General features: G+C 46.6%; 1 protein-coding gene across 1 annotated transcript in view; it reads left to right on the plus strand.

Moving 5' to 3' along the window:
* Nucleotides 1-4,230: 4,230 nt before the first annotated feature.
* CLK3 (CDC like kinase 3) overlaps nt 4,231-15,033 on the plus strand; it is a 94,290-nt gene continuing 83,487 nt past the window's right edge. The window contains exons 1-2 of the mRNA XM_088446127.1: nt 4,231-4,574; nt 10,730-10,806. The gene's annotated coding sequence lies outside the window, so the exon portion shown is untranslated. The remainder of the gene's footprint in view (nt 4,575-10,729; nt 10,807-15,033) is intronic.

Here is a 15,033-nt window from a genome sequence, read left to right on the forward strand (position 1 = left end):
CCTGGTGGGTACCATGCCGAGAAACCCTGGTCGTGACAGTACCCCCCCTTATGGGTGGCCTCAGGACACTCACCAGGCTTCTCCGGATGGGCAGCATGGAACCTCTTGATGAGTGCAGGAACATGGACATCTCGGGCATTGGTCCAACAACGTTCCTCTGGGTCGTAGCCCCTCCAGTTTAGTAGGTACTGCAAATGTCCTCTGCGGAGATGGGAATTGAAGACCTGGGAGACCTCAAACTTTATGCCCCTCTCAGTCTGGACACGGGGAGAAGCAGGCACGACTCTCTGAAACTTGTTTAGCACCAGAGGTTTCAACAGGGAGACATGAAAGGAATTGGGGATTTTCAGATAAGGGGGTAGCTGAAGGCAATAAGCCACGGGGTTAATGACCTCTATGATGGAGAAGGGCCCGATGAAGCATGGAGCAAATTTCATGGATGGAACTCGAAGTCGTAGGTTCCGGGTGGACAACCAGACCTGGTCTCCAACTCGTCTATGTGGTACTTTCCTACGCCTCTTATCAGCTTGAAATTTGTAATGGGAGGATGACTTCTCCAGGACAGAATGAACTTGAGACCAGATTGAAGCAAATCTCCGTACAGTGTCTTCTACAGCTGGGACATCAAAGACGGGCAAACTCTGAAATTCAGGGACCCGTGGATGTAGGCTGTAGACCACTTGGAATGGTGTTTGGTTCGTGGAAGAGTGGTAGGAGGAGTTATGAGCAAATTCAGCCCATGGCAGCAATACAGACCAATTGTCTTGGGAAGATGTCATAAAAATCCTCAGGAAGGTCTCCAGATCTTGATTAACCCTCTCAGTGGAACCGTTGCTTTGTGGGTGATAAGCCGTAGAAAAATTTAGCTTTACTTGCAATACAGAACATAAGGCTCTCCAAAATTTTGCTGTGAACTGAACACCACAGTCAGAAGAAGACCATGGAGATGGAAAATATGTTGAATGAACAAGTGAGCCAAGTCAGGAGCAGAAGGCAATTTCTTTAGTGGTATGTAATGAACCATTTTAGAGAATCGGTCTACTACGACCCACATGGTAGTGAACCCTTGAGAGTTCGGCAGATCTGTGACGAAGTCCGTGGAGAGATGCGTCCATGGACGCGATGGAATAGGCAGTGGCAATAACTCACCAGCCGGTGCCTGACGTGAAGATTTATGCTGGGCACACGAAGAACATGAAGAAATAAATTCCAACACGTCTGCTTTCATGGATGGCCTCCAATATCCTCTCTTTAAAAACTCCAAGGCTTCCGAGTACCTGCAAAGCGAGAGGAATGAACGCAGGTGAGGAGCTGCTTCCTTAACTCCGGGGCCACAAAGGACTTCCCTGTAGAAGGCTGTAACTGTACAGTGGCAAAAACTCTTGACTCCAAAACAGGGGCATCTTGTTGATTCTCTAACTTGTCATCGCAGAGGAAAGATCTGGACAGGGCATCTGCCTTTTGATTAAGTGCTCCAGACCGGAAGGTCAGGGTGAACTGGTACCGAGCAAAAAATATTGCCCATCGGGCCAAACGAGGACTCGCGCACTGAAGATTCTTGAGGAAGAGAAGATTTCTATGGTCCATGAAGACAGTGAAGGGAAACTTGGCTCCTTCCAGCAGGTATCTCCATTCTTTTAATGCTAATTTTACTGCTAGAAGTTCTTGTTTACCAATGGCGTAATTTCTCTCGGCAGGAGAAAACTTCTTAGAGAAGAACCCGCAGGGACGAACTCGATTATCATCATAACGCTGGGAGAGAACTGCACCCACGGCCTCTGATGACGCATCCACCTCCACTAGAAACGGCCTATCCAGATCTGGTTGTCGTAAGACTGGAGCTGAAATAAACACCTGTTTTAAAGTTGGAAGGCAGTCTCTGCCTCAGGTGACCTTTAGGCAGGCTTAGCGTCTTTTCAGGTCAATGCAGTAATGGGAGCCAACAATGATGAAAATCCTTTAATAAAACATCTGTAGTAGTTGGCGAACCCAAGCAATCTCTGGATGGCTTTCAAAGTTTGAGGACGGGACCAATCCAAAATTGCCTGCATCTTCTTGTTGTCCATTTCTAGGCTGGAGCCAGAGATGATGTAACCAAGGAATGGTACACTGGGAACCCCATAGACACATTTCTCTAGTTTGCAATAAAGGTTCTTTCTCAGATGGGACAATACTTCCTTCACATGTTCATGATGACGAAAAAAATCAATATATCGTCCAGGCAAACTACAACCGAGACGTACAACAGGGCCCGGAAAATCTCATTAACAAAGCCCTGAAACCCGGAAGGGGCATTGCACAACCCAAAGGGCATCACAAGGTATTCAAAGTGTCCATCTCCATTATTAAAGGCGGTCTTCCATTCATCGCCAGCACAGATGCGGATGAGATTATAAACCCCTCTCAGATCCAGCTTAGAGAATATGATGGACCCTTTAACTATGTCAAACAATTTTGTGATCAGGGGAAGAGGATACAGATTCTTAATCGTTATATCATTGAGGCCCTGGTAATCTATACAAGGTCTTAGGCCTCCGTCTTTCTTGGCAACAAAAAAGAAGCCAGCTCCAGCGGGAGAGGTGGAAGGTCGAATAAACCCCTTTGCTAGGTTGTCCTGGATATACTCTGACATGGCTTGAGTCTCAGACATGGATAAAGGGTAGGTGCGACCACGGGGTGGCATCTTGTCAAGCAGCAACTCGATAGGACAGTCCCATTCTCTGTGGGGATGTAAGATGTTCGCCTGTTGCTCGGAAAAACCATAAAAGAACATCTGGTACTCCACGGGTATAGCTGGAGATGGCAACGAAGCTATCTTTCTTACAGGTCGTATTTTGGGAAGACAGGATTTCTGATAGTCAGATCCCCATGAAAAAATCTGCGTTGAGCACCAGTCTATCCTGGGATTATGTTGGCTTAACCAGGGTAGTCCTAAAATGATTTCTTGAGAAGCCTCTGGTATCACTAAGAACTTTAAAGACTTGGAGTGGAGTGCCCCGACTCAAACTAATACTGGTTGAGTTTCCTTGGAGACCACTCCTTTAGCTAGAAGACGTCCATCTACAGAAGTCAGGGAAATTGCTTGCTTGAGAGATGAACAAGGAATCTGTAGTTTATCAACTAGGCTGGAAGTCATGAAGTTTCCGGCTGCTCCAGAGTCTAACGACAGCGTTCGTTATAAAGTGCAGTGGACATTGAGCCCACACTGAATGATATGTCGTTCAGTGCCGACACTCTCCCTCATCCCCGAACCTGCACAACCTGTCGATATATCGTCAGGTTGAACAATAGATTCAGGCGATGACAGATGCCGACAATGACCAACAGGAGAGTGCATCGCTGGTCATTGCCGGAATGTCCACTGCTCGAATAATGAACGATTAAATTATAGTTCAAATATATTGTGTAGTGGAAACGCGGCTATAGACTTTAAACTCCAATGTGATAAGAACTGATGCAGACCCTCCAACTATACTGATTTGGCCGGTACAGAACCATTTTTTTATGGTCTGTACCGATTGTACCGGATGAGCAGTACAATCTCCTGAATTCTATAGCAGCGCTGCTGAGTAAAAGGTGGCTCCATCGTCTGTATGCTAAGTCAGCCCTCAGTCTTAGCTGTTTTTTGGGAGCTTCTACAGTAAAAGTCTTGCAAGATGATGACGTCATAAACCCGCGAGACAAGGACAGAGAGGTTGAGATAGGGCTTCTGCATGATCACAAACCCGCCCCCTTTATCATTTGCCACGCCCCCTGTACCAGATTCTATATTTGAAATGTTGGAGGGTATGCTGATGTGAAAGGCCAAATATTATCTGTAAAGTGCTGCAGAATATGTCTGTGCTATATAAAATAAGGAACATGGAGCACTGCAATATACAATATGTCCATATGCTCAATATACAATATGTCCATATTGGTCAAAACGTTTTCAACAATATCAACATCTCGAACTGTAGATACCAAAAATAATCTCCCAGCTGCCGCCATGCCACTTTTTTCACTGTTTGACAATTTCAGCAAACGCATTTTGAGTACCGGCTTCCTGACAGGACATTTTGAAAAATGCTGCCGCTATCATACATACACGCCTCCCTCCCTGCTGCCGGCGTGCAGTGTACGGGACATGTGAGTCACCGCCCTTCCCGCCACACGGCCACAGCATCACTACTTGGCTAAAAAACATACACCACGTGCACTCCGCTGTCACGCTCATGGGGCCAAATTAGACCAATCTACGTGAGAGGCTGGGCCGAGGCTTGGAACGCAGAACGAAGCCGTGCAGGAAATGGGCGGAGCGAACCGCGGCTGATGTCACCGGGATCCCGGGCTCTCTCTGTGGCGGTCGCGTGTGCGGGGAGGTCTCTTACGTACGTTAGCGGCGGGTCAGGAGGTCTAAGGAGAGCTGGAGGGCAGCGCTGCCCCGGGAAGCGACGTGGACAACCGTCTCTCAAGTTCCTCGACTCCCTGACCGTTCTGCGTAGCTACGCTGCGAGTGGGAGTTGGAGTGGTAGCCCCTCACACCAGCCTTGTGACCCCGGTGCCCAGCCTCGGCTATGCAGGGGAGAGTGCAGGTAACTGATCTGATCTGTGCTCTTGTAGTGCTCTATTAATCAATGCTTGTTTTAACTAAAATAGTGTGAAAACTCCATTTCTCAAGGGCTTTCAGAGCAGTTTTTATTAAAAAAAAACTACTATAAGCCCTTAAATTCACATTATTTTAGTAAACAGGTTGCATTTCCCATTACAAGTATGGGAAGTGCTGTCTGTCTCATATTAACTAAAATAAAATTGTTAAAAAAATACCAGGGGTGTATTTATAATGCGTGCTGGGTATGCGGTACACATGGGCTGCACTGCACGCCTTGCACCCATAGTATACTCACCTCTCTAGAGTCCCACGTTGGTGCGGTGTCAGTGCTGTAAAAATGCCTGGAAAATGGTTGCCGTGGCCATTTTGCGCATGCTCAGTACAGGGAAAAAGGCAACTGGCTATTTTTCTGCTGACCTGCGCATACGCTATAGACTCTGAGCACACTCTAGTGCCCATAGTCTATCAGTGCGGCAGTTTGCTGCTGGACTGAGAGGAGGGGGCCCCCTCCTCAATGAAATGGCAAATCTGTTTACAGCACAAGTGGATGTCATGGTCACTGTGCAGGAGCCTGGAGATCAGTTCATCGGAGCCACAGAGGAGCTCACCGTGCAGGTAAGGTTGATCATAGATCCCTTTCAGCTAAAGGACCTGGACGTGATGTCGAGTGAGGGCTGAAGTGTGGTTCCATGCCCTGACCTTGTTATTATTTTGTCTCAACCGTAGTATCTGGTCACCGATAGTAGAAATTTGTATCCTCTTGGGCTCGCCTCGCTTCACTCGCCACATGTTACTATTCACACTATGGGGGGGGGGGGGGGGGAATTCAATTCAGTGCGATGTTGAATAGCCGCGGGAGGGAGCTCCCGAAGCTATTCAATACACCGTGCTGTGGGTGGGCAAAGGATTTATTTTTGCACCCCCCTTAGGGATGCATGGAGAAATCCGACAAAAGTGCTGGGCGCACAGCTGTTTTACTGCTTAACATGGCGTTAACAGCTATGCGCCTGGCACTTTAGTCAGAGAATGCCGTTTCGTGCTCCTTAACAACCTTGTAAAGTCGCGAGAACCGGCATTCTGACATAACAGCGCACTGAATTGAGTAGCTCCGGGAGCTCCCTCCCCGCTCTATTCAATTCGCGTTGATTTGAATCTCCCCCTATGTCCATGCGAATAGTAACTGATGATGTTCGGGTTCTCCAGCTGAAAGGGATCTAGCCGCAACCATGCTGGTCAGTGTCAGCTTAGTGGGAGGGGGAGTTAGCTTGTGGTGAATATGCGCTAACACTGAGAACTGCAGAGGGGATTCGTAGAGATAGAGCTTTGTCACAAGCTCTGTCCCTGCATGTGATATTAGATACACCCTTGCGATGTATTTAAATATCGCATTGCCATTTTGGGTGAATTTATCACATCCCATCTGCATCTGAGATGTGGATTATGATAAATATGCCCTGTAGTCAGTGCAGGCACCCTGTCTCCGCCTGCTGTGTATGCTATGACAGTGGGGGCTGTGCGCTGGTGACCTAGTGGGAGATGTACTAATCTGTGGAGTGAGAAAGTACCAACCAATCAGCTCCTGTCATTTTACAGGCTGTGTTTGAAAAATGACAGAAGCTAATTGGTTGGTACTGTACTTTCTGTCACCAAGGCTTAGTTAGTATATGTACCCCATAGTTCCCACAATTGTGTGCTGTACATGGTATTACATGGCTGGTACATGGTCTTTGCTTTCTCAATTAGGTTGTGACGTCAGGAACTATGCAAATGTTTCTGCTTATAGCATGTTTCTGCCTAGCTATGATATATATTACACACATCCTACATTGTTATAGAAGTGTGATGAGAATAGTGTGACCATAGTGGCCCCCTTCTGCAGCTGTAAATTATGTGGACCCATGGTCACAAGTAATAAGGTCCGCTTCATATCGCTGAAGACTGCACTTTGCTGTGTGTTTTAACATTTTTTTATTTACTTAAGAAATATTAAATAAGACTGTGTATTATAAGACTGAATCTCAAAACTTTAGCTGATGATGGGGAACATTAGATTAGAGGGTGTTTTCATCATTATGCATAGTTCCTTCCTTTATACAAGCTTTGACCTCAGTAACCCTAACGGTCCAAGTTTTCCATACCAATGAGCTGGTGCGCAGGCGTGGTCATTACTAACTGTCATATTTTAAAAGATGCAGTGCAGTCATTCCTACCTGACACAGCCCACTGGTGGTCTGGAAAATGTAAGCTGTCAGAAGTCCTGAGGACTCAGTTTGAGAAACACTGTACTAGTTACACGTGGTGTTTAATTTCTGTACGGTGCTGCAGACACATTAGGGGTGCCATATAAATGATAACGATACATTACATTGTGAGCTTTTGCAATACAGGTGAAGCTATTGATTGTTACCATGTCAGTGAGGATGTCATTGATTTGATTAATGGTGATGAAATTGAACCTATATTTGCAGCAACTGCAGTTTTTCCCAGTAACATGCTCTTAGGGTTCAGCTGGTTGTGAGACAGTCTTTTAGGATAATGATCAAACAGTAGGTGTGCAGTGACACTACAAGGACCACAATTAAATATTGAATGGTTTAATAAATATCCTGACAGGCTTGAGGTATATAAAATACAGAAACTTAAATACATATAAAAATACATACAGTAGCAAAACAATGAGGACAATATAAAACCACGCCCAAGTCATCTGGAATGTCTGAACACTGTTTAAGCAGCTGCTCTTGAAACAAATTAGCAAGTTATTGAAACCAGAGTATCAATTCAATACAGGAAATTCCTGTTGGAACATTGTAGCAATTTTTTATAGCGCACTCTGGTTGAGAATCGCCTATTGCTAATAGGGTATTAGAAGTTTTTGACCAAACTCTGACTTGCTACTTAAATAATCCAATGTCTCGCCAAAGGATTCTTAAAATTGTATCCAGACAACAAGGTTGATGTATTCCCGGTCCCTTTAACTGCAGATGTACCACTGTTTCTCAAATAGCCTTATAAGCATTAGACAATAACAATTTTTTTTTAAAAGATTTACTTTTTAAATGTTTTGTTTAGGTCGCAACAGCAGGCAGTGGACCTCAATGATGTCCAGTAAAAAATGGTACTCTCTGAACCTGCTGGTGTCAGACCTCTGCCAGTACTCATAAAGTCAAATTAATATGGCCAATGTATGAAGGAGTGGCCGTCCCTGTCTGTTACTGCGCTACTCACTGATCCTGCGGTGCTTGACCCCGTCATCAGTCGTGTGGTTCAGGCCGGTGTTAGTGGGTGGCTGTGGCCGTCTATTTGTACAGCATGAAGCTGCCGGAGGACGGAAGTACACAGGAGACGATGTCCAGCCTCGCGGCTATAGCAGGTGCATCAGTGATTAAAAAAATAGTGCTGAGGGTCTGATAGTGCAGCAGGACTTGTGCGGATAGCACTGAGAGCTTGGTGGTGTGGCAAGACTTCCTGTGACGTCACTGGAGGTATGTGGCTGACGCGTTTCTCGGCAGTAAGTCGTTTCTTCAAGAGCCGTGTTATTTTAGGATAATGTCCCACTTACCGGTATAAAGAACTTAGCCGTTGGTTTACAAAACAACAAAAAAACATAATAATAAAAAAAAAAAGGCCCAACACCTGCCTGCTTTCATTTTGAGTAAGTTCTGATGGCCTTTGATTTGGAATTAATGTCACGCAAGAACCACACTCATATGTGGTTATTGGGTAAAATTGAGTGTAATATGTTGGAAGTTTTACTTCTGGTGTTCATTGTAATGCTGTAAATGAATACATGTGATATTGCAAATGTCCATGCATATGTTTCAGAGGAGGACAAATGCTAATATGAAGTAATTTTTTATGATTTTAGTGGGCCCTGCAGTTCTTTGTAACACCCTTCAGAAACATAAATAGGAATGGCAAGGCACATGACAGGATTACAATGAAACTCCGATTTAGGGCCGTATTCAATTAGGTTCGCATGCTGTACTTTTCGCCTACATCGCGTATTTTAGCTGCGAAAACTTATCGTATGCGTACCCGCTATTCGCCCTATTTAATTCCAGAAGATGCGAAAACGGCGACACGCGAAGTCAGAACAGGCAAATTGGTGTCAGAATCGGGGAAATCAGCCTGAACCCCCAAAAATGATGCAGTAACATTGGGGATCAATGTAATAGTGCCGGATTAGACCTAATAAAACTGTTTGGGGTACTTAAGTTCGCACAATTGCCTCTATTTAGCGTCTTTGCACAAGTGGTGAAGAATGGCATAAAGCAGTATTTTTTGGTGAAAATAAGTTGTCCTGGCAAATTTGGGGTACATGAAAATGGGTGCAAGCATCTTTTAATGTCTCAAGTGCAGTTTTAATAAGAGAAATTTCTCCTTCATAAAAGCCCCTGCAACCCCAAAAACACTTGGCCCCGTCTTAGAGCACCCCCAGAACCATTTCACTAGTTTGCAAACTTGTCCCCCCACTTTGTGCTTTTTGCCACCAAATTCAAAGTACTTTTTTGGGGTGTTAAGTTTTTTTTTCCCAGGTTTTTTTGACACAGTTGTCCTTTGGGGGGCCTGTTCCAAGGGTTCTGAGTGCTTTCCCCACCTTTGCACCCCAAAATCAAAAATGTGCACTTCTTTTCTCCTATTCAGAGGCAAATCTCTTTCACCTATACATTGCATGGACTTTCCGCGTATGTGAAAAGCGAATGGAATTGAATACGGAGATAAGTTTCCGACAGGCGAGAAGTCGCAATCGGTGATACTTTTTTGCGTATCTCGCTTTTCGCTATTGAATACTGGCCTTAAATTGTTTTTATATCAGTGATGCTTTGTTTTGAGGAGGGATGGGTTAATAGCAAATGTATTCTAAAAATAGAGGACAAAGGCCCTCATTCAGAGCCGTACGCTCTGAGCAGAGCGCACGCTCTGAATGAGGGCCGGCCTCCATGAAAATGGAGCGTCCTTCTGGACGCTCGTATAGCTGTGGGTCACCACCCACAGGCTATACGAGCGTGCATTTTGATGGCCGCGATGGTCGAGACCATCGCGACCATCGAAATTGTGAGCCGGAGCCTGCGGTTGAGGTTTTCAACCGCAAGCTCTGGAGTGATTTTGGCTCTATCAGAGCCAAAATCACTCCCACTGACATCACTAGTGATGTCAGTGGGCCGGCTTCTGACGGGAGGCACGCCCCCGGCACGCCTACCAAAGGGGGCGTGCTGTCAATCAACATCGACAGCACGCCCCCTTTGATCAGACACAACGAGCGAAGGACTTTCCTTCGCTCGTCGCGTCTGGCGCATGCGCACGACGGAGCTCCCTCCGTCGTGCGCATGCTCAGTGCAGAACAACGACCCACTTGCGAGCGGACAGCCGCTCGCGAGTGGGTCTAAATCAGGCCCAAAGTCTTCACAGTAAACAGGTAACATTTATAAATCGAATGTAGCTGATAAAATTTATGTTCAGTATTGGAGTCAAGGCATTTTATACTTGGAGGGTGGGACGTGCGGCGCACACAGTACTTCTTCTTTTTTTTTTTTTTTTTAGCACTGTGTACCTTCTACTGTGTCTTGGGAGCAGGAAGTAATTTTTCCCTAGACTCCAGCTGAGAAAGTTACAGGTCTGAAAGCATAGTTTCACTATAAATATGGTGCAGTAGAATGTATAAATTGTGTCCACTGCTCACCCTTTATATCACTAGGAAAACCTCAGCAAAAGTATTGCAAACACAGAGCTCCCCACCCCACAATGAAAAGCATTGATTCTGCCCTGTCTTGAGAAATGTCACTAATTATTTATTTTGTATTAGCATAATTTTGCTGTGAGTTAATAAAAACTGATCCAGTAGTTATGTACAAGTAGCTACATGGTGAGTTAATACAACTGACAGAAGTATTGTGTGTGTATCCTGATATTATAGTTGCTGTATAAGGGCACATGATCACTTTATTACCTATTACAAACACGATATGCACGATTGATCGTTGCGATCGATCGAAATCGCGCACATCGTATAAAAAAAATCTTACCGTGTATGGCCGTCATAACTTTATACATGTTCTGTTTCACTGTAACTTTGTCTTGTTCTCAGTAAGTAAAGTTTTATAATATCGAAGACTAAAAAAAATATTTTTCTTGCAGTTGTCTGAAGTCGCGTGTGATTATGAAACCACACTATGAATAATGTTTAAATCTGTCCTACTGTGAGATCAGTTAAGGTGAGTTTTAACTTATGAAATTGACTGTATTTGTAGTTTTGAAAGAGCATGGAAAGCATAAGAGAGTATTAGAAATGGTAGATATTAGTGTTCACGCCAGGGCCGGAGAGGGGCAGGGCACCTGATGTGAAAACGGAAACTATCGCGTGCGCAGAGGGTGCACTCTCTTCCAAAAAGGGGCACGGTCACTTGAAAAGGAAGCGTGTCCTTAAGACGTTGCCCCCTTTTCATCTTTGTAGGGGTCGTGCTCAGCACTCTCGGAGATGCTGGGCAGCCCCAAAGCCCTCCCTGCAGAGTGAAAAGATGCTGTGCGACCAGAAGGTGGCTGTTTCACCGTAACTTTTCCCACCTGTGAGACACTGTGGCCCGCCGGTGGAGATGGCACCCGGCAGGCTGTTTCAGCAAGGTGCCGGCAGGGTGCATTTTACAGTTTTAAAATCGGGCAGTACACGTTGCCCTGCTAAAACATTTTATTGGGAACACTAGATATTATAATTTTTTCTTAAATTGAGCTACGTACATTGTTTTGAAAGGTTTCAATATGTTTGATTTACTCATAAGCTGGCCACACACACAGCGATATTTTACCTGATCTGGCCGATTTTGACACATTGAAACGTCAGATCGTGTAAAATATGGGCAAATTGAGAGTAAATCATGAGTCCCCGCTGGTCGCACATCGTATCGTCAGATCTGCCGTGCAGTAGGGCAGATCTGACAATCTGGGACACAATGCATTGGAAAAATAAATAAATAAAATTTAAGATGCAAGATAGATCTGAAGTCATATTGGATGCTTTTTACTCCAAATCATGTGTAGGACTGCCGGCGGAGAGTTCAAGGGAAATCATACACGATGACGGATCGTGAGCACATCGCTATGTGTGTGGGCACCTTTACACTTGTTATAAAGTGCAAAAAAAGCCACTTTCTACTTCAGGGTCCATAGGGGGTCCACAGGGTTGACCTTGGGGTATAGGTTGGGAACCAAATCCGGGCACCACGCAGTTAAAGCTTTTAGCTCCCAGGATGCACTTGGGTCCACTCTCCCTATAACCCCACCCCCAGCCAGAGGCACCTCAGTTTAAGTTGGTGCCCGGCCGGAATCGGGTCACCGTTTAGTGCAGTGGGGGGCTGATTAGCAGCCCCTAAGCTTTATTTTTTCTGAAGGACAGAGTTTTTTATTTTTCCTTTGGATTCTTCAGAGCGGCAGCGTCAGACTGTCCATAGGACGTCTAAGCTGCCGCTCCGTCACCCCGCTGGCGCTGAGACGCCAGTACAGATCTGGGGATCTCAGCGGGACCCCAGAGTCTGTACTAGCTGGACTCTGCGGGCGCCCAGGACTGCTGCCGGATCCACGGGGAGCAGGTAAGGCGCGGGTCACCGCTTGCGGTGATCCGCGCATTTGAAATGCAGTCCTGTGCCTCCGGTCTCTGGGGACAGACCGGAGGCGCCGGCAGTGGCGGCGGGCCCCCCATACCCCGTGTGTCCACTAGACCACCAGGGACTGAGTGTTCGGTGCAGGGAGCCGGCGTCCCGGGGGTTAATAGCCGGCCAGGGGAGACAGCCTTCCCTGTTACAGCAGCTCCTCCCCTCAGCTCAGCGCGCCTTTCAGTATCCATAGTCTGGCGTCGCTGAGCTGCTTCCTCCGCCGGCCACGCTTTTTCTGAGGTCTCCAGCGGCCATTTTCTCTGTGGTACAGCAGAAATCTCTGGAGATGGCAGTTGGTCCTGTCCCCCTGCGTACCTCACCATCAGGTCAGTGTACACAGCGCTGTAGCCTTCCCAGACACTGAATCTGGGTAAGTTGCATGCAGTATAATAGTGCAGTATATTATATGACATGTTTATGTATATATGTGTATATCTGCATTGTATGTGACTTATGCTAGTGCTGACTGTACTTTATTCTCTCACCTGTCAGTGTATATCTATCCCTTTCCTTATCTGCCCTAATACAACTGTACTTGGGGTGGTTCTGAGACCTCACATTTATATACTTGTTAATATTTGTGAGGTTTGTCACATACTGTTGCGTGCTGCACGTTGCCATATTTTGAGTGGAACTGTGTGTTGCATACGCTGAAAATGGGTCCCTGCAGCTAATTTTTAGTTTCAGTCAGGACCAGTATAGCGCTGCTTGATCACAAGGCTTGGTCAGATATGTCTGACCAGGAGATAGAGCGTTATACTGCACCCATTTTTACTATCCTGCAAGCCATGTGCTGCAGGTGTTAGTGCGGAGGATTTAACTCTTAAAGGGTTCTGTATGTGGCGTCATCGGGTGCCGGCCCCTTTCACGACCCCCTTGGGCGGTTTGTTTTCTCGGGATCCTCTTAATTGCGGATCGCCGGGCGGGCCCCATTGTTGTACCTCACTTGGGGTTACTTCACCATACTGCCCTTTTTCATCTCAGGGTATCTCGCAGTTTCTTGCACTCTTCTCCTGTGACACAGACTACCGCTCCCTACAGGGGTTTTTTCGAGTATATGAATTCCCCCTGGTGCCACAATAGTCTGTCATGCCCCTTGCAGGGATTACCACAACAGCCACCCTGGGTGGAAGTCGTTTTTCTATGAAACGCAAATTGGCGTGGTGGACGCCCTGTGCTTACTTCCCACTTGGCTCTACCGTGAACTGGATACTGTTTTGGGCTCTTTCCCTCTTACACGGGGGGGAAGCCTATCTCAAGTATTTTTATCCCTGTTTTAGGGCTGGTAGCAGGTCCATTCTGGTTAGAGTGAATGTTGACCTGCACCTGTATCATACACCCTCAGTATTACGTGCCTTCTGGGTCCCTGTTGCTGACTAGCGGGTGGATCGCAGGGCGGGACTCTGGCTGTTGCCAGATATGAGGTATTACAACAGTGTTTGGTCTCCTGTCCCAAATTCCCTGAGGGTCATCATGAGCCCCTCCTGGGGTGGATGGACGTGTTACTCGTCGGATTACAGACGTTACTACGCATCCCATTCCTGCGTGGTCGGATACTTCTGATCCGTAGGTGGTAACTCTGCCTGAAATCAGTATACTCGCTTTCAGGGGTTGTTACCCATCCTACCATGGCGATAGCATGGTTGGTTAATACTATTGCATACTGAGCTGATGCATTTGTAATGTTTTTCCCCTCCAACACGTCTGGGGTTCAAGTGTATTTGGTCGCTCACGTAATATATGCAGTTGTCATAGGTGGACATGCCTATATTGGATACCAGCTCCAAACTTTCAGAGTTCCGGCTGCGATGGTATCCTCTGTAATACCCTATGGCTGCGCTCTGGGAATGCAGAGGTGCAGATACCATCTATAGGGTATATCTGACCTTGACAGTGGCAGTACAAATTTCCCGCCGTCAGCTATGCTCACTACGGGGCCTCAGACTATTAAGTCTTTTTGTCCTCTGGGTCAGCCTAAAGGTCTGTTTCTTCATAGACTGTCGGCCTTTACAAGGGCCGACATATCCAGTTCCGAGCAGGCCTGGACTGCCAGCCGATCCTGCTTCTGAACCAACGGATATATCGTCAGCCTGACGAGACAGGCCTACCACTGGGAGATGGCGATTTCTCAGTTTGCCCGGTACTAGTGTCTAGTTGCCGCGGCTACGTGGGTAGGAGGGTACGCCCTCTCTTTGCTCAGGCGGCCTATTTCCATGTGATGGTACGCAGGCCCTTATTCGGAACAGGGCCTTACAAATCCAGAAGGCTATACAGTTGTTGCGGTAAGCGGAGCTAATTGGGCCATCCCCACTTTCTCAGCGAGGGACTGGTTGTTCTGCTTTCTTTCTGGTGCGGTGGCTGAATGGTCCTCTTTGGCCTATTCTCTGTCTCAATTCCCCGAACCAGTTCCTAAAGCTACCTGGGTTCAGGAAGCAATCCCTATGCTCCATCATACTATGTTTGGAACCCGGGGACTTTATGGTATCACTGGATATACAGGACGCGTGCCTACGGGTACTTACAGAGACCTTACCTCAGCATGGACTGAGGTTTGCTGTATCACAGCACTTACGATTTTTCGGGCTCTGCCTGTTGGGACTGATCTCAGCCCCACAGGGGTTTACCAGCGTTTTGGATTTTCTGACAGTTCTTCTGTTCAGTATATCCCAATGCTCCTGTACCTGGATGGCCTCCTGCTCTTAGCAGGATCACCGGGATACTTTACAGCTGGGTCTGGTTGACTGTGGGTTCTTCAGGGTGCAGACGTTTAATCAAGGGGAAAAAAGTCCTCCCTGC

Source organism: Taudactylus pleione, unplaced genomic scaffold (assembly GCF_031769625.1).
Source record: "Taudactylus pleione unplaced genomic scaffold, aTauple2 ptg000019l, whole genome shotgun sequence".
Classification (NCBI taxonomy): Eukaryota; Metazoa; Chordata; class Amphibia; order Anura; family Myobatrachidae; genus Taudactylus; species Taudactylus pleione.